Here is a 21036-nt window from a genome sequence, read left to right on the forward strand (position 1 = left end):
AATATCTCTAATTCTGCCAGACTTTTAAATGTATATTTATTGTTCTGAAAAAAGTTTTTCCTAATTATCAATGAATATAATATATAAATAACACTGAATTTACTGGGAACTAAGGTGAATATTTTGTTTGGGCATAAGGAGGAAGTATGGATCCCAACTAAGTGGAAATAACAAGAGCAACAACAACAAGAAAGCACCAGGTTTCTGGCTGTACACAATTGGGTTACCTAGTATTTGTTAGTCAATTTCTTCTTCATCTTTCCTCTACGAAACTATGTAATTTGTAATTTCTTCTACTTATAACTATGCATTTATTAAAAATTGGTATGTTGAGGACCTTCTGGAAGTATGAAAAATGGCTGAAAACCCTGCAAAGTCTCACAAAAGTCACGGAGCAGAAAATGTCTGTAAAATTAAACAGAAATAATTTTATCTTTTAATTAAATAACTGGTTAAAATGGTTTAGAAATCTCAATTCCAAGCACAAAATTTTATAATTCAAATTCTATAAGCTGAATAATCAAAATAGGAAAATTGGAGCACTTAGTGGCAAGTGAGGACTTTGATGAAATTGACTTCTCTGAAATATAGGAAAAGAAAACGTAGAAATTAATTATAGTGGAGCCACAGTTTAATTATATATTTGAATAGTAACAGGCAGACAAGAAGTAGACAATAAATCCGTTAAAATGTATTTAGATAATAGAAAGCACAGGTACTGAACACGTGTAATTTTAAGGTACCGAAGAAAGGAAGAGGAGTTAGAATATAAAAAAAAAAAAAAAAATGGGGAAATACATCAAAACATTAGAAGGACAAACAACTGAATAAATAAAAGAATAGACGTGAAAACAATTAGGGGACATTAAGTTTTCAAGGATTATTTAAGAGTTTTCAAAGCCAACAGTGTAGTTAACTGGCTTCACATATATTATGCTACAAGAGCTCTAATTTTGAAGAAGAATGCAAAAATTCTTGATAACTCAAAGCCAGTAAATGATATAGAGAAAAAACAGTAAGTGTTAAAACCTTATTTGTTGAACCAAATGTCATACAAATGTTTAAACTAGTAAAATAGTGTTATACATATGTGCTCAACAATTGAGGAATAATTTTTAGCAGTGCTTACTTCCTCAAAACATAGGCTCTTGACAGACATTACATTTTCTATTCCTTAGTTTCTCTGTAGATTGTGTGTGTTGCTTTTCACTACATTTAATTTTTCTTGTACTTTGAGAGGGATTATGAATATAAATTTTTTTTTGATTCTGTGGAAAATTGTGTTACATTCAATTTCTATGAGGCTAGTAGGGTAACTATATATCCAGTAAATATTGATCTATAATTTTTTGAATTTTTAAGACCTTAAAAGTACAGATTATTACATTGTAAAATAAATTCCTTATTTTACTTAGTCATAAGAAATATATAAACTGAGATTATCATGCGATTTTATGGAATTATAAGATCCCATACATATTTCTTTAAAATGGATTATAAGTATGTAATAAAATAGGCATGATTATAGTACAATGCATGGTAATTTTCTTTAGAAATCTATTATTTATTAAAGGATTAATAATTTATTGAAATTCTTCCTAAAATAAATCAATCTGTAACATCTATAACACCTCACAAGATTTAGCATGTTTTATGCTGTTCACATTGTTCTGAAACTCAAACACTATTCAGCAAATGACCAGAAGAGTAGTAGCACAGACTCCTGACTACCCAGAGGCCTTGTTGCAATGTGATATTGAGAATGGCAACTATCTCCTTGGATCTAAGGTCAGTGTCATCCCAAGCCTAGTTTGATTTAGCATTGGACCTTCTTGGGGCTTTCTTATTTAAATTAACAGATTAAACTCCCCAAGGATTACAGGAGTCTTATTATCTGTAAATACATGTGATTTTCCCATCTTGTGCTCATTCACGTCAATAAAGAGTGATTCCAGACACTGTTATCTTCCTGAGAGAATAAAAAACAACAAAAGGGCTATTTTTTCATTTAAAGAAAGAATATTAAAGTTTCACCTTAATATATGTAGCAACAATATGAATCCAGTGAGGGAGGGTTTTCCACTCTGAAATATTTTAACTGCTAATGCAATTATATTTTAATAACTAATTGAAACATAACTAGGTTTTATATTTCTAAATATTGGAGCTGTTATTTTACAGGAGATGTTAAAATATTATTCTTGTGCAGCTATATACTTTGTCCTGGGAATAGATTATATAAAAAAATATGGAGAAATTCTGAAGATAAGCTGGAGGCAGAGCTTGTTGGAATAGAAGGTATTGGGAAATAAAAGTTTGGACTCTCAGTAAAACTTATAGCAAAGGTAAATTTAAAAAAAAAAAAAAGCCATTTCAGATGAAACGAAGAAACTCACTATTTTTCTAAACATATTTAAGTTAGACTGTATACATATAATACTATCTGAAATGAAGAAGTGACATAACTCCAGCACTTTGGGAGGTTGAGGCAGGAGGATTACTTGAGACCAGGAATTTGAGACCAGCCTGGGGAACACCGTAAGACCTGGTCTCTGGAAAAAAATACAAAAACTAATTGGGTATGTTGTCAAGCACCTGTAGTCCCAGCTACATGTGAGGCTGAGGTGGGAGTCTTGCTTTGGCCTGGAAGGACCAGGTTGCAATGAGCTGTAATCATGTCACTGTCCTCCAGCCTCAGCAACACACCAAGAACTTGTCTTAAAAAAAAAAAAAAAGTGGCAATAAGGTTTATTTTAAGCTAGTAACTGAAACTCAATGTGTTCTTGGTCCTAAAATTTAAAGCAATTAAAATAAGAATTAAAGATATATTAGCAATTTCTTAAGTCAAAAACAAAAACAAAAAAAAACACAAAGACACAAAAGCTTGAGTCTTATAAATCTTTCCTGTCCGTAATTACTGGCACTCATCATCATTTCCATTTCCATTTCCAATCATTTTATTCCTCATTTCATACTTATAGTTTATTCTTTCTTTATGCCTGGAATTATAGCCTCTGCTCTTTCCTTAACTCTCATTATTTTTAAATATAGTGACTTCCTTATAAGAGTCTCCAATGTGTCTGTTAAACTTCACGTGAAATGAAGGTAAACATTGCTTATGATTCATGATTTATTAGATGTGAAAGTTTATGGGCCATATTTTCAACTAAGATTTTAAGCTAAATCTGCAACAAGGTATGACAAGAATGAGTGGCTTTCAGAGACTATAACTACACAGTTGAAATGTGATTGATCCATTATAAAACAATAACTTTAGCCATATATTTAATATATGCATTTCCCTATTTGTTTTAAAAATAAAATGCTGATTACTAAAAAATGCTTAAAGTTTTTGAAGAAATGGGTTTAAATATTTGATAGTAATATAATTAAAACCATGTATATCTTTTCAGGGACACAAAATCACCGTAATTTCAATGACATAAATGAAAGTTTAAAAAGTTGTTTATGGGGCTAGCATTCTTCTGATACCAAAATCAGGCCACAGGCCAATATTATTGGTGAACATAGATATAAAGCTCAACAACATGCGAAATGAATTCAGCAACACATTGAAAAGATCATTCACCATGATCAGGTGATATTCCAGGGATGTAGGATGTTTTATAACATATGCAAATCAATAAACATAATACATCATATTAACAGGACTGAGAAAAAAAATATGATCATTTCAATAGATGCTGAAAAAGCATTTGATAAAATGCTTTATGATTAAAAACCCTCAACGAAATGGCCATAGAAGGAACATACCTCAAAATAATAAAGGCCATAATAAACAAACCCACACCCAACAGCATACTAAATTGGGAAAAATTGAAAGACTTTCCTCTAAGATCTGGAACATGAGAAGGATGCCCACGTTCACCACTGTTACTCAACATGATGCTGAACATCCTTGTCTGAGCAATTAAACGAAAGTAAGAAATAAAGGGCATCCAAATTGGAATCAAGTTAAATCAGCCTTGGATGCAAATGACAGGAGCTTACATTTAGTAAAGCCTAAAGACTCCACCAAAAAACTTTAAAAACTGATAAACAAATTTAGTAAAGTTGCATGGCATAAAATCAACATACAAAAGGAGTAGCATTTACATACACTGACAGCAAACAATTTGAAAAAGAAATCAAAGAGCAATGTTATGTATAATAGCAACAAAGAGTATCAGATAACTAGGAATCAGTTTAAATGTACAAAAGATCTGGCCGGGCGAGGTGGTTTACGCCTGTAATCCCAGCACTTTGGGAGGCCGAGGCGGGCGGATCACGAGGTCAGGAGATCGAGACCATCCTGGCTAACACAGTGAAACCCCGTCTCTACTAAAAATACAAAAAAAAAATTAGCTGGGCACAGTGGCAGGTGCCTGTAGTCCCAGCTACTTGGGAGGCTGAGGCAGGAGAATGGCGTAAACCCTGGGGGACGGAGCCTGCAGTGAGCCAAAATAGCACCATTGCACTACAGCCTGGGTGACAGTTAGACTCTGTCTCAAAAAAAAAAAAAAAAAGATCTATACAAAAAACCATGAAGCATTGACGAAACAAACTGAAGAGGATATATAAACATGGGAAGATATTTTATGCTCATGAACCAAAAACTTAATATTGTTAAAATGGTGGTACTACCCAAAGCAATTTACAGATTCAATACCATCCCTATCAAAATACCAATGACAGTCTTCACAGAATAATAAAAACAATCCTAAGATTTATGTGGAACCACAGAAGACCCCGAAGAGCCAAAGCAATCCTAAGTAAAAAGAATAAAGCTAAAAAGATGCATGACACTACCTGATTTCAAAATATGCTACAAAGCTATAGTTTTCAAATCAGCATGGTACTTACATAAGAGCAGAAACATAGACTAACGAGACCAAAAAGAGAACCCAGACATAAATCCATACATTTCACAGCCACCTTTTTATTGACAAAGGCACCAAGACACACAATAGGAAAACAGCAATCTCTTCAATAAATGGTGCTGAGAAAACTGGATAACCATGTGCAGAATAATAAAATTGGACCCCTGTCTTTCACCATATACAAAAATCAAATCCAAATGAATGAAAGATGTGAATCTAAGTCCCCAAATCATGAAACTACCAGAAAAAATTGGTAAGGAAACATTCCAGGACATTTATCTGGGCAAAGACTTTTTGTGTAAGACCTCAAAAGCAGACAACAAAAGCAAAAACACATATATGTAATGCCATCAAGCTAAAAGGCTTCTACACAGCAAAGAAAATAATCAACAAAGAAACATAATCCACAGAGTGGAAGAAAATATTTGCAAACTCTCCATCTGAAAAAGATTAATAACCAGAATATATAAAGAGCTCAGACAATACAAAAAAATCCAGCTTAAAAATGGGCAAAAAATCTGAATAGACATTTCTTAAAAGAAGACATACAAATGGCCAGTAGGTACATAAAAAATGTTCAACATCATTAATTATCTGGGAAATGCAAATCAAAGCCACAGTAAGAGATAATCTCACCCCAGTTAGAATTACTTTTGTCAGAAAGAGGGAAGAACACATGTTGGTCAGGATGTGCAGAAAAGGGACCCCACGTAGTCTGTTGGTGGGACTGTAAATTAGTACAGCTACTATGAAAAACAATGTGGAGCTAAAAGCCAAAAATAAAACCTCTGAAAGCTAAAAATAAAACTACATATGGTCCAGCACCAATTACACTACTGGGTATATACCTACAAAAAACAAAATTGGTATATCGAAGGGATAGCTACACTCCTGTGTTTATTGCAGCACAATTCACAATACCCAAAATATGGAATCCGTTGATGTCCATCAATTGATAAATGAATAAAGAAAATGTAATATATATATAATATATGTATATACACACACAATAGAATATTATTCAGCCATAAAAGGATGAAATCCTGTCATTTTCAGCAGTTTGGATGGAATTAGAGGTCATTACATTCAGTGAAACAAGACAGTCAGAGAAAGAGAAATATCACATGTTCTCACTTATGTAGGTTTCATAAAGATAGAGAGTAGATTTGTCATTATCAGAGGCCAGGTAGGGCTAGGAGAAGGAAGGGATATAAAGGAGTTGATTAATTGATACAAATATACAGTTATTTAGAAGATATAGGCCCTGGTGTTCAATAGATCAATAAGGTGATGATAGTTAACATTAATCTATTGTACATTTCAAAATAGCTTGAAAAGAATAATTTAAATGTTCCCAGCATAAAGAAAAGATAAATATTTAAGATGATGGATATCTTAATTACCCTGCCTTGATTATATAAATGCATCAAATTATCACATGTACCCCCAAAATATATACATCTATTATGTATCAATAAATAATTAAAAACACATTAGGCTGAAAACTATAAAGATTCTGGGTGATTTTATCTTTTTCCTGACATAGTTTTTTTTTTTTTTTTTTTTTTTTATTATACTTTAGGGTTTTAGGGTACATGTGCACAATGTGCAGGTTTGTTACATATGTATCCATGTGCCATGTTGATTTCCTGCACCCATTAACTCGTCATTTAGCATTAGGTGTATCTCCTAATGCTGCCCCTCCCTCCTCCCCCCACCCCACAACAGTTCCCGAAGCGTGATGTTCCCCTTCCTGTGTCCATGAGTTCTCATTGTTCAATTCCCACCTATGAGTGAGAACATGCGGTGTTTGGTTTTTTGTCCTTGCGATAGTTTACTGAGAATGATGTTTTCCAGTTTCATCCATGTCCCTACAAAGGACACGAACTCATCATTTTTTATGGCTGCATAGTATTCCATGGTGTATATGTGCCACATATTCTTAATCCAGTCTATCGTTGTTGGACATTTGGGTTGGTTCCAACTCTTTGCTATTGTGAATAGTGCCACAATAAACATACACGTGCATGTGTCTTTATAGCAGCATGATTTATAGTCCTTTGGGTATATACCCAGTAATGGGATGGCTGGGTCAAATGGTATTTCTAGTTCTAGATCCCTGAGGAATCGCCACACTGACTTCCACAATGGTTGAACTAGTTTACAGTCCCACCAACAGTGTAAAAGTGTTCCTATTTCTCCACATCCTCTCCAGCACCTGTTGTTTCCTGATTTTTTAATGATGGCCATTCTAACTGGTGTGAGATGGTATCTCACTGTGGTTTTGATTTGCATTTCTCTGATGGCCAGTGATGAGGAGCATTTCTTCATGTGTTTTTTTGTCTGCATAAATGTCTTCTTTTGAGAAGTGTCTGTTCATGTCCTCTGCCCACTTTTTGATGGGGTTGTTTGTTTTTTTTCTTGTAAATTTGTTTGAGTTCATTGTAGATTCTGGATATTAGCCCTTTGTCAGATGAGTAGGTTGCAAAAATTTTCTCCCATTGTGTAGGTTGCCTGTTCACTCTGATGATAGTTTCTTTTGCTGTGCAGAAGCTCTTTAGTTTAATGAGATCCCATTTGTCGATTTTGGCTTTTGTTGCCATTGCTTTTGGTGTTTTAGACATGAAGTCCTTGCCCACGCCTATGTCCTGAATGGTATTGCCTAGGTTTTCTTGTAGGATTTTAATGGTTTTAGGTCTAACATATAAGTCTTTAATCCATCTTGAATTAATTTTTGTATAAGGTGTAAGGAAGGGATCCAGTTGCAGCTTTCTACATATGGCTAGCCAGTTTTCCCAGCACCATTTATTAAATAGGGAATCCTTTCCCCATTTCTTGTTTTTGTCAGGTTTGTCAAAGATCAGATAGTTGTAGGTATGCGGCATCATTTCTGAGGGCTCTGTTCTGTTCCATTGATCTATGTCTCTGTTGTGGTACCAGTACCATGCTGTTTTGGTTACTGTAGCCTTGTAGTATAGTTTAAAGTCAGGTAGCATGATGCCTCCAGCTTTGTTCTTTTGGCTTAGGATTGACTTGGTGATGCGGGCTCTTTTTTGGTTCCATATGAACTTTAAAGTAGTTTTTTCCAATTCTGTGAAGAAAGTCATTGGTAGCTTGATGGGGATGGCATTGAATCTATAAATTACCTTGGGCAGTATGGCCATTTTCACGATATTGATTCTTCCAACCCATGAGCATGGAATGTTCTTCCATTTGTTTGTATCCTCTTTTATTTCATTGAGCAGTGGTTTGTAGTTCTCCTTGAAGAGGTCCTTCACATCCCTTGTAAGTTGGATTCCTAGGTATTTTATTCTCTTTGAAGCAATTGTGAATGGGAGTTCATTCATGATTTGGCTCTCTGTTTGTCTGTGATTGGCGTACAAGAATGCTTGTGATTTTTGTACATTAATTTTGTATCCTGAGACTTTGCTGAAGTTGCTAATCAGCTTAAGGAGATTTTGGGCTGAGACAATGGGGTTTTCTAGATATACAATCATGTCATCTGCAAACAGGGACAATTTGACTTCCTCTTTTCCTAATTGAATACCCTTTATTTCCTTCTCCTGCCTGACTGCTCTGGCCAGAACTTCCAGCACTATGTTGAATAGGAGCGGTGAGAGAGGGCATCCCTGTCTTGTGCCAGTTTTCAGAGGGAATGCGTCCAGTTTTTGCCCATTCAGTATGATATTGGCTGTGGGGTTGTTGTAGATAGCTCTTATTATGTTGAGATACGTCCCATCAATACCTAATTTATTGAGAGTTTTTAGCATGAAGGGTTGTTGAATTTTGTCAAAGGCCTTTTCTGCATCTATTGAGATAATCATGTGGTTTTTGTCTTTGGTTCTGTTTATATGCTGGATTACATTTATTGATTTGCGTATGTTGAACCAGCCTTGCATCCCAGGGATGAAGCCCACTTGATCATGGTGGATAAGCTTTTTGATGTGCTGCTGGATTCGGTTTGCCAGTATTTTATTGAGGATTTTTGCATCAATGTTCATCAAGGATATTGGTCTGAAATTCTCTTTTTTGGTTATGTCTCTGCCAGGTTTTGGTATCAGGACGATGCTGGCTTCGTAAAATGTGTTAGGGAGGATTCCCTCTTTTTCTATTGATTGGAATAGTTTCAGAAGGAATGGTACCAGTTCCTCCTTGTACCTCTGGTAGAATTCAGCTGTGAATCCATCAGGTCCTGGACTCTTTTTGGTTGGTAAGCTATTGATTATTGCCACAATTTCAGAACCTGTTATTGGTCTATTCAGAGATTCAACTTCTTCCTGGTTTAGTCTTGGGAGGGTGTATTTGTCAAGGAATTTATCCATTTCTTCTAGATTTTCTAGTTTATTTGCATAGAGGTGTTTGTAGTATTCTCTGATGGTAGATTGTATTTCTGTGGGATCGGTGGTGATATCCCCTTTTTCGTTTTTTATTGCATCTATTTGATTCTTCTCTCTTTTCTTCTTTATTAGTCTTGCTAGCGGTCCATCAATTTTGTTGATCTTTTCAAAAAACCAGCTCCTGGATTCATTAATTTTTTGAAGGGTTTTTTGTGTCTCTATTTCCTTCAGTTCTGCTCTGATTTTAGTTATTTCTAGCCTTCTGCTAGCTTTTGAATGTGTTTGCTCTTGCTTTTCTAGTTCTTTTAATTGTGATGTTAGGGTGTCAATTTTGGATCTTTCCTGCTTTCTCTTGTGGGCATTTAGTGCTATAAATTTCCCTCTACACACTGCTTTGAACGTGTCCCAGAGATTCTGGTATGTTGTGTCTTTGTTCTCGTTGGTTTCAAAGAACATCTTTATTTCTGCCTTCATTTCATTATGTACCCAATAGTCATTCAGGAGCAGGTTGTTCAGTTTCCATGTAGTTGAGCGGTTTTGACTGAGTTTCTTAATCCTGAGTTCTAGTTTGATTGCACTGTGGTCTGAGAGACAGTTTGTTATAATCTCTGTTCTTTTACATTTGCTGAGAAGAGCTTTACTTCCAACTATGTGGTCAATTTTGGAATAGGTGTGGTGTGGTGCTGAAAAAAATGTATATTCTGTTGATTTGGGGTGGAGAGTTCTGTAGATGTCTATTAGGTCCACTTTATGTAGAGCTGAGTTCAATTCCTGGATATCCTTGTTAACTTTCTGTCTCATTGATCTGTCTAATGCTGACAGTGGGGTGTTAAAATCTCCCATTATTATTGTGTGGGAGTTTAAGTCCCTTTGTAGGTCACTGAGGACTTGCTTTATGAATCTGGGTGCTCCTGTGTTGGGTGGATATATATTTAGGATAGTTAGCTCTTCTTGTTGAATTGATCCCTTTACCATTATGTAATGGCCTTCTTTGTCTCTTTTGATCTTTGTTGGTTTAAAGTCTATTTTATCAGAGACTAGGATTGCAACCCCTGCCTTTTTTTGTTTTCCAGTTGCTTGATAGATCTTCCTCCATCCCTTTATTTTGAGTCTATGTGTGTCTCTGCACGTGAGATGGGTTTCCTGAATACAGCACACTGATGGGTCCTGACTCCTTATCCAGTTTGCCAGTCTGTGTCTTTTGATTGGAGCATTTAGCCCATTTACATTTAACGTGAATATTGTTATGTGTGAATCTGATCCTGTCATTATGATGTTAGTTGGTTATTTTGCTCGTTAGTTGCTATAGTTTCTTCCTAGCCTCGATGGTCTTTACAATTTGGCATGTTTTTGCAGGGGCTGGTACCGGTTGTTCCTTTCCATGTTTAGTGCTTCCTTCAGGAGCTCTTTTAGGGCAGGCCTGGTGGTGACAAAATCACTCAGCGTTTGCTTGTCTGTAAAGTATTTTATTTCTCCTTCACTTATGAAGCTTAGTTTGGCGGGATAGGAAATTCTGGGTTGAAAATTCTTTTCTTTAAGAATGTTGAATATCGGCCCCCACTCTCTTCTGGCTTGTAGAGTTTCTGCCGAGAGATCAGCTGTTAGTCTGATGGGCTTCCCTTTGTGGGTAACCCGACTTTTCTCTCTGGCTGCCCTTAACATTTTTTCCTTCATTTCAACTTTGGTGAATCTGACAATTATGTGTCTTGGAGTTGCCCTTCTCGAGGAGTATCTTTGTGGCGTTCTCTGTATTTCCTGAATCTGAATGCTGGCCTGCCTTGCTAGATTGGGGAAGTTCTCCTGGACAATATCTTGCAGAGTGTTTTCCAACTTGGTTCCATTCTCCCCATCATTTTCAGGTACACCAATCAGACGTAGGTTTGGTCTTTTCACATAGTCCCAAATTTCTTGGAGGCTTTGTTCATTTCTTTTTATTCTTTTTTCTCTAAACTTCCCTTCTCTCTTCATTTCATTCATTTCATCTTCTATCAGCGATACCCTTTCTTCCAGTTGATCGCATCTGCTACTGAGGCTTCTGCATTCTTCGCGTAGTTCTCAAAACTTGGCTTTCAGCTCCATCATCTCCTTTAAGCCCTTCTCTCCATTGGTTATTCTAGTTATCCATTCTTCTAATTTTTTTTCAAAGTTTTTAACTTCTTTGCTATTGTTTTGAATTTCCTCTCGTAGCTCAGAGTAGTTTGATCGTCTGAAGCCTTCTTCTCTCAACTCTTCAAAGTCATCCTCCATCCAGCTTTGTTCCGTTGCTGGTGAGGAACTGCGTTCCTTTGGAGGAGGAGAGGTGCTCTGTTTTTTAGAGTTTCCAGTTTTTTTGGTCTGTTTTTTCCCCATCTTTGTGGTTTTGTCTACTTTTTGTCTTCGATGATGGTGATGTACAGATGGGTTTTTGGTGTGGATGTCCTTTCTGTTTGTTAATTTTCCTTCTACCAGACAAGACCCTCAGCTGCAGGTCTGTTGGAGTTTACTAGAGGTCCACTCCAGACCCTGTTTGGCTGGGTGTCAGCAGCAGTGGCTGCAGAACAGCGGATTTTCGTGAGACCACAAATTCAGCTGTCTGATAGTTCCTCTGAAAGTTTTGTCTCAGAGGAGTACCCGGTTGAATGAGGTGTCAGTCTGTCCCTACTGGGGGGGTGCCTCCCAGTTAGGCTGCTCAGGGGTGAGGGACCCACTTTAGGAGGCAGTCTGTCCGTTCTCAGATCTCCAGCTGCGTGCTGGGAGAACCACTACTCTCTTCAAAGCTGTCAGTCAGACAGGGACATTTAAGGCTGTGGAGGTTCTTGCTGAGTTTTTGGTTGTCTGTGCCCTGCCGCCAGAGGTGGAGCCTACAGAGGCAGGCAGGCCTCCTTGAGCTGTGGTGGGCTCCACCCAGTTCGAGCTTCCTGGCTGCTTTGTTTACCTAAGCAAGCCTGGGCAATGGCGGGCGCCCCTCCCCCAGCCTCGTTGCCGCCTTGCAGCGTGATCTCAGACTGCTGTGCTAGCAATCAGCAAGACTCTGTGGGCATAGGACCCTCCGAGCCAGGTGCGGGACACAATCTCCTAGTGTGCCGTTTTTCAGGCCCGTTGGAAAAGCGCAGTATTAGGACGGGACTGACCCGATATTCCAGGTGCCGTCTGTTTCCCCTTTCTTTGAGTAGGAAAGGGAACTCCCTGACCCCTTGCGCTTCCCGAGTGAGGCAATGCCTCGCCCTGCTTCGGCTCGCGCACAGTGCGCTTCACCGACTGTCCTGAACCCACTGTTAGGCACTCCCTAGTGAGATGAAACCGGTACCTCAAGCAGAAATGCAGAAATCATCCGTCTTCTGTGTCGCTGGGGCTGGGAGCTGGAGACCGGAGCTGTGCCTATTAGGCCATCTTGGCTCCACCCCCCCGACATAGTTGTTTTTTTTTTTGGCAGGCAGTTTTTCTGGAGGCATAATTGAGTCAAAGCTGAGCTTTATTCCTTTTGAAGGCTGTTTTTGTCTTTTTTCCCTTTACTTCTAACATTTAGTGCCCTAAGTACAGCCTTGGCTCTTTATTAGGACCCTCATTTTTGGTGTCATGTGAATTTCATTTTTTTCCCTCCATTTTTTCTAAGTCTGCTTTTGTCTAAACTTTTACAATGACACTTTTACTTTGGAATTCATAATTGTCTTAAGGAAAAAAGCAGCTCCCCCAATTGAATTTAGCTCTCTTGCTTCACCTCTTCATTTTATTCTAAGAAAGCACACTGCCTTGATAACTCTCCAATGCTGTCAGACTGTTCCCCACACTCCACAGGTTTTCTAATTTTTCTCTGCAGGAGAATTAGATTCAAGCAACATAAAGCAGTCATTGCTTAAGGGTATCAATGATTATCTTTGATTTAACAAGTGCATCAATGTATGTTTATGGTAGAAATTTTAGAAACTAAAAGTCAGTAAAAGTAACAAAATAAAAGAACATAGAATTAAATCACACAGACCTAATTACTCTGGAGATATACTAACTAGTGACCATGTAGATAATACTGTTTCATATATATATGTATATATATATATATATATATATATATATATATATGTGTGTATATATATATATATATATATATATATATATATGTATATATAGTTAATACCTTACACCATCAAATGACCAAATTAGTGCAAAGGCAAGGATCAATGTCTTGAGTTTCGTCTTCTCTGTTGCTAAGAGTGCTGATCTAAAAATCTTAAATTAGGCCAACCTAATCTAAGTTTGTCAGTCCTGCTTCTAAAATCAGGCCAAACAAACCCTAAAAAGGCTTTGATAGTTCACATATTTAAATATCTATGCATCTACTGCTGTTGATTTAGGGGCTGTCCCACACAATTTCTGTGTTGAAAGCATGTCAGATGCTTTTTTGTACTTTACTACAGTATTCTTTTGACCTAGACTTTGCCTTTGAAGGCTATAACTACAGTGATAAAGGCTGAACTGCCATTCTGTTCTATTCCTCTGAATATGATGAGGATGCCTGATTTAATCACCTGCTATGCTTGAACCAGTTTCTCATTCAACATCTAGATTCTGTTGTTGGTCTTAGGTCAACAATACAGATCATTCAATTCCACAGCTACAGGGCCCTCGAAATCTTTGCATTTGTGTTTGTTTGATTTAGATCTCAGCTGCAAAAAATAAGGAAGTTCCTGAATATCTTTTCTCACAAAGGGCTTGTTACCTTATTTTTCCTTTTTTGTTTGCTGTATGCCCTTTCGAATGTTTGCAAATTTGTCAACCTTTTCACCAGCCGCCATTGCTGCCAACCAAGAGTCTGAGTGACAGCATAAAATTACCACACCTAGAAACATCATATATTGTTCAACAAAAAGCCAGAGTAATCTTTTTTTTTTTTTTTTTTTTGATGGAGTCTTGTTGTGTCGCCCAGGCTGGAGTGCAGTGGCGTGATCTTGGCTTGCTGCAAACTCCACCTCCCTGGTTCAAGCCATTCTCTGCCTCAGCTTCCCAAGTAGCTGGGATTACAGGAACCCACCAATATGCCCAGCTAATTTTTGTATTTTTAGTAGAGATGGGGTTTCACCATCTTAGCCAGGCTGGTCTGGAACTCCTGACCTGTTGATCCACCCGCCTCAGCCTCCCAAAGTGCTGGGATTACAGCCTGGCCCAGAGTAATCTTGTAAAATAGTATATCTGAACATGTTTACCAGTTCAGAGCTTAAAATCCTTTACCATCTTCCTGCTATCCTTAGCATAAAGTCAAAACTCTTTAACATCCCTAGAAGAGACTACATATTCAGTCAACCTAAATTTCTCATTTTATTTCGTCACAGGCCTCTTTCCAAGCTCTTCACACTGCCCTCAAATACTTCACGTTCCCAAGTTCTGCATACTTACCTGGCTTCTTCCTTTCTTCAAACCTTTGTACAGGATTTTCTTTTTCTCTCTTTTTCCCTATGGTTATTCTTCCTAACTCAGCTCAAGCATTATATTTCAAAGGAATTTCCTGATTTGCTGTCTGCAGATTATTTTTATGGCTGCATAGTATTCTATGGTGTATATATACCAAATTTGTTTTATCCAGTCTATCAGTGATGAGCATTTAGGTTGATTCTATGTCTTGCTATTGCGAATAGTGCTGCAATGAACATGCATGTGCGTATGTCTTTATAATAGAATGATTTATATTCCTTTGATTATATACCCAGTAATGGGATTGCTGGGTCAAATGGTATTAATGTCTATAGGTCTTTGATGAATTGATACACTGTCTTCCACAATGATTGAACTAATGTACACGCCCACTAACTGTGTAAAACGGTTCCTTTTTCTCCACAAGCTTTCCAGCATATGTTTTTCTTTTTTGACTTTTTAATAATAGCCATCCTGACTGGTGTGAGATTGTATTATATCCTGGGTTTGATTTGCATTTATCTAATGATCAGTGATGTTGAGCTTTTTTTCATATGTTGGTTGTCTGCATGTATGTCTTCTTTTGAAAAGTGTTCATGTCCTTTGCTCACTTTTTAATGGGGTCTTTTTTCTTGTAAATTTGTTTAAGTTCTTTATAGATGCTTGGTATTAGACCTTTGTCAGATAGATTCCAAAAACTTTCTCCCATGCTGTAGGTTGTCTGTTTACTCTGTCTATAGTTTCTTTTGCTGCGCAGAAGCTCTTTAGTTTAATTAGATCCTCAATTTTTGCTTTTGTTGCAATTGCTTTTGGTGCCTTAGTAATGAAATCTTTGCCTGTGCCTATGTCCTGAATGGTATTGTGTAGGTTTTTTTCTAGGATTTTTATAGTTTTGGGTTTTACATTTAAGTCTTTAATCCATTTTGAGTTGATTTTTGTATATGATGTAAAGAAGGAGTCCAGTTTTAATTTTTTGCTTATGGAGAGCCAGTTCTCCCAGCACCATTTATTAAATAGGGAATCTTTTTCCTATTGCTTGTTTTTGTCAGGTTTGTTGAAGGTCAGATGGTTATAGGTGTGTGGTCTTATTTCTGGGTTCTCTATTATGTTTCATTGGTCTGTGTTCATTCTTGTACCAGTACCATACTGTTTTGGTTACTGTAGCCCTGTAGTATAGTTTGAAGTTGGGTCGGGTGTTGCCTCCAGCTTTGTTTGTTTTGCTTAGGATTGCCTTGGCTGCTCAGGATCTTTTTTGATTCTATATTAACTTTAAAATAGTTTTTTTTTTTTCTAATTCTGTGAAGAATGTCAATAGTGGTTTAATGGGAATAGCACTGAATATATAAATTGCTTTGGGCAATATAGCCATTTTCATGGTATTGATTCTTCTTATCCATGAGCATGGACTGTTTTTCCATTTGTTTGTGTCATTTCTAACTTATTTGAGCAATGGTTTGTAGTTTTCCTTGAAGAGGTCCTTCATTTCTCTTGTTGGCTGAATTCCTAGGTATTTTATTCTTTTAGTGGCAATTGTGAATGGGAGTTCATTCATCGTTTGGCTCCCTGCTTGCGTGTTGTTGGTTTATAGAAATGCTGGCAATTTGAGCACATTGATTTTGTATCCTGAGACTTTGCTGAAGTTGCTAATCAGCTTAAGAAGCTTTTGGGATGAGATGATCGGGTTTTCTAGATATAGGATCATGTCATCTGCAAACAAAGATAGTTTGACTTTCTCTTTTTCTCTTTGAATATGTTTTATTTATTTCTCTTGCCTGATATCCCTGGCTAGAAATTCCAATACTATGGTGAGTAGGAGTGGTGAGATAGGGCATCCTTGTCTTGTGCTAGTTTTCAAGTGGAATGTTTCCAGCTTTTGTCCATTCGATATTATATTGGCTGTGTGTTTGTCATATATGGCTCTTAATATTTTGAGGTATTCCTTCAATATCTACTTTATTAATAATTTTTAACATAAAGTGACATTTAATTTTATTGAAAGCCTTTTCTGCATCTATTGAGATAATCAGTTGGTTTTTGTCTTTAGTTCTGTTTATGTGATGAATCATATTTATTAGTTTGCATATGTTGAACCAGCCTTGCATCCCAGGAATGAAGCGTATCTGATCATGGTGGATAAGCTTTTTGATGTACTGCTGATTTTGGTTTGCCAGTCAGTATTTTGTTTAGAATTTTTGCATCAATATTAATCAAGCATATTGGTCTAAAGTTTCCTTTTTCTGTTATATCTTTGCTATGTTTTGGTATCAGGATGATGCTTGCTTCATAGAATTTCAAAAAAATTTCAACTTTTTGAAATAGTTTCAGTAGGAGTGATACCAGTTTTCTTTGTACCTCTGGTAGAATTTAGCTATGAATTTGTCTTGTCCTGGGCTTTTTTTTGTTTGCTAGGCTATTGATTACGGCCTCAATTTCAAAGCTAATTATTGGTTTATTCAGGAATTCAGTTTTTTCTGGTTCAGTCTTGGGAGGGTATATGTGTCCAGGAACTTATCAATTTTTTCTAGTTTATGTACATAAAGGTTTTTGTAGTATTCTCTGATTGTTGTTTGTATTTCTGTGGGGTCAGTGGTGACATCCCCTTTCTAGTTTTTGATTGTGTTTATTTGAATCTTCTCTCTTTCTTATTCATTCGATTAGCTAGGGTTCCATCTATTTTTTTAAATTTTTTTAAAAAATCAGCTGCTGGATTCATTGACCTTTTGAAGGATTTTTGGTGTCCATGAGTTCAGCTCTGACCTTGGTTATTTCTCGTCTTCTGCTAGCTTTGGGGTTTATTGCTCTTGGTTCTCCTGTTCTTTTAGTTGTGATCTTAGTTTGTTAACTTGAGATCTTTCTAGCTTTTTGATGTGGGCATTTTGTGCTATACATTTCCCACTTAACACTGCTTTTGCTGTGTTCCAAGATTCTGGTATGCTGTATATTTGTTCTCATTGATTTCAAAGAATTTCTTTATTTCTGCCTTAATTTCATTATTTAGCTCAAACTCATTCAGGAGCAGGTTGATCATTTTCCATGTAGTTGTATGGTTTTGAATGAATTTCTTAATCTTGAGTTCTAACTGTAATGCACTGTGGTCTGAGAAACTTATGATTTCTGTTCTTTTGCATTTGCTGAGGAGTGTTGCACTTCTGATTATGGGGTCAATTTTAGAGTAAGTGCTGTGTGGTGATGAGAAGAATGTATAGTATGTTGTTTTTGAGTGGAGAGTTCTGTAGATATCTAAAGTCTACTTGATCCAGATCTGAGTTCAGGTCCTCAATATCTTTGTTAATTTTCTGTCTCAATTATCTGTCTAATATTGTAAGTAGTGTGTTAAAGTCTCCCACTATTATTGTGTGGGGGTCTAAGTCTCTTTGAAGGTCTCTAAGAGCTTGCTTTATAAATCTGGGTGCTCCCGTATTGAGTATGTATATATTTAGGATAATCAGCTCTTCTTGTTGAATTGAACCCTTTACAATTACTTCTTTGTCTTTTTTGATGTTTTTTGGTTTAAAGTCTGTTTTGTCAGAAGCTAAGATTGCGATCACTGGTTTTTTTCCATTTTCCATTTGCTTGGTAAATTTTCTTCCACCCCTTGATTTGAGCCTGCATGTGTCTTTGCATGTAAGATGTGTCTCTTGACAGCATACCAACTGGTATTGGCTCTTTATCTAGCTTGCCGATCTCTGTCTTTTAACTGGGACATTTAGCTTAGTTACATTTAAAGTTACTAGTGTTATGTGTGGATTTGATCCTGTCATCATGATGCTAGCTGGTTACTTTGCAGACTTGTTTATATGGCTGCTTCACAGTGTCACTGGTCTGTGTACTTCAGTGCATTTTGGTAACGGCTGGCAACAGTTTTTCTATTCCATATTTAGGGCTTTCTTCAGGAGTTCTTGTAAGGCAGGTCTGGTGGCAAAATATTCCCTAAGCACTTGCTTGTGTGAAAAAGATCTTATTTCTACTCTTATGAAGCTGAGTTTGGCCAGATATGAAATTCTGGGCCAAACTAAGCTTCTTTAAGAATGTTGAAAATTGGCCCCAATCTCTTCTGGCTTGTAGGTTTTCTGCTGATAGATCCTCTGTTAGTCCGATGGGCTTCCATTTGTAGATGACCTGGCCTTTCTCTCTGGCTGCCCTTAACATTTTTTCTTTGTTTTAGACCTTGGAGAATCTGATGGTTATGTGTCCTGGGAATTATCTTCTTGTGGAGTTTCTTACTGGAGTTCTCTGTATTTCCTGAATTTAAATGTTGGCCTGCCTAGCTAGGTTAAGGAGGTTCTCTGGATGATTTACTGAAGCATGTTTCTCAAATTGGTTCCATTCTGCCTCTTTCAGGTATCTCAGTCATAGATTTGGTCTCTTCCTAATCCCATATTTCTCATAGGTTTTGTTCGTTCCTTTTCATACTTTTTCCTTTTCTATTAATGCCTTCCTTGTTTCATAAAGATAGTCTTCAAGCTCTGATATTCTTTCCTCCACTTGGTCTGTTCTGCTATTAACACTTGTGATTGCATTGTGATATTTTTGCAGCGTGCTTTTCACCTCTATCTGGTAGGTTCTGTTTCTCTCTATTCTGGCTGTTTTGGCTGTCAGCTTCTGCATTGTTTTATTGTGATTCTTAGCTTCGTTGCATTGAGTTACAGTGTGCTCCTTTAGGTTAGCAAAGTTCATTGTTATCCACATCCTGAAGGCTACTTCTGTCATTTCTGCCATCTTAGCCTCAGCCCAGTTCTGAACCATTGCCGGAGAGGTGTTGCAGTCATTTGGTGGAAAGGGGACACTCTGGCTTTTTGAGTTTTTAGCATGTTTGTACTGACTTTTTCTCAACTTTGTGGGCTTATCTATCTTTGATCCTTGAGGTTTCTGACCTTTGGATGGAGTTTTTGTGTTTGTTGTTGTTGTTGTTTTGATTGCTTGTTTTTCTTTTAAAAGTCTGGCCACTCTTCCGTAAGGCTGGTGCATTTTCCTGGGGATCCAATCCAGACACTAGTCACCTAGTGACTCAGTACCTGGAGATACCACCAGTGAAGGCTGTGAAACAGCGAAGATGGCAGCCTGCCACTTCCTCTGGAAGCTCTCTCCCAGGGGGATACTGACCTGCTGCGCCACCAAACACACCTAAGGAGGTGGCTGGAGACCCAAGTTGGGAGTTCCCAGGCTGGAAATATGGGATCAGAACCTGCTTAAAGAAGCATTCTGGCTGTGTTTTGTTAGAGCAGCTGTTTGGTGTTGGGGATCCCTGCAGTCTCCGATCAGTTTGGACTCTCTAAAGCCTGAAGAATGGAGTGGCCTAGTTGCGCAAACAGTAAAGAAGGAGGCCTGTCCTTCTCCTAGGCACTGTCCCAGGGAGAAATCAGAGCTCAGTCCATAGAATACAAGTGAGTGGGGGTGGCTAGAGGCCTGGCTGAGAGGACTCACCCAGTGAGGAGGAACGGATCAGGACACCACTTACAGAAGCAATGTGGCCACATTCTGGAAAGGCAGCTGTGCTGTGCTGTGGGGACACTTCCTTGTCCAGACCATTTGGACCCTCCAAAGCCTGCAGGCTAGAATGACTGAGACAAGTAAATAGTGGCCCATCCATCCCCTTTGGAGGCTCTATCCCATCTCATGGCAGGCTCCACCTTGTTGCCAGTGGCTGGTTGAAATTCCAATCCAGTGGGTCTTATTTTGTGAGGTGCCATGGAAGTGGGACCCACAGACTGATATAGCTCAGCCCCCTAGATTCAGTCCCATTCCTAGGGGTATATGTGGACCTCCCGCCTTGCCTGAGTTATAGCCACCTTTGCCAGGGATCCCTGGGAGGGACTATGTAAAGCTCCTGGGTCTCTGTGCAAGTCTGAGTAGCTGCTCTGCTGAAACTCCACACAGCTCTGTGTGTCTGACCTGAGGCGCTGATGGTGTGAGTTCACAAGGAGATCTCCTGCTTCACGGGTTGCAAAGATCTGGGGGAGAAGCATGGTTTTCCCCCCGGGTCACACATTCACTCATCACTTCCCTTGGCTGGCGGTTCCCTTGGTTCCATGTTGCTCCCTGGTGGGCTATTGCCCCACCTTGCTTTTCTTTGTCTTTGTGAGTTGAGTAGTTTCCCTGATTTTTTCCAGTGAGGGTACCTGGATATTTCAGTTGAAGGTGCTGTATTCATTCACCCTTCTTTCTTCTCTTCGAGTGCCATGCACTGCAGCTACTTCTAATTGGCCATCTTAACCCCCACACTCTGCTTTTATATTATGAATCTGAAAATATAGAAGTTTGGTGGGGAATACAGCTATGAGCAAAGAGTACTGCTTACTTCATGCCTCATAATGCTTCTTAAAGGAAAGTCAAACATTTTTATACTTATCATAAGAAAGTGTACTGAGTGTTGTCTTCAGAGAAATGCTGAGTGGAGGCAGTAGATAATTTGCAATCTCATCTAAAATGTGAAAATC

This window comes from Symphalangus syndactylus, chromosome 9, assembly GCF_028878055.3.
Source record: "Symphalangus syndactylus isolate Jambi chromosome 9, NHGRI_mSymSyn1-v2.1_pri, whole genome shotgun sequence".
In the NCBI taxonomy this organism is placed as follows: domain Eukaryota; kingdom Metazoa; phylum Chordata; class Mammalia; order Primates; family Hylobatidae; genus Symphalangus; species Symphalangus syndactylus.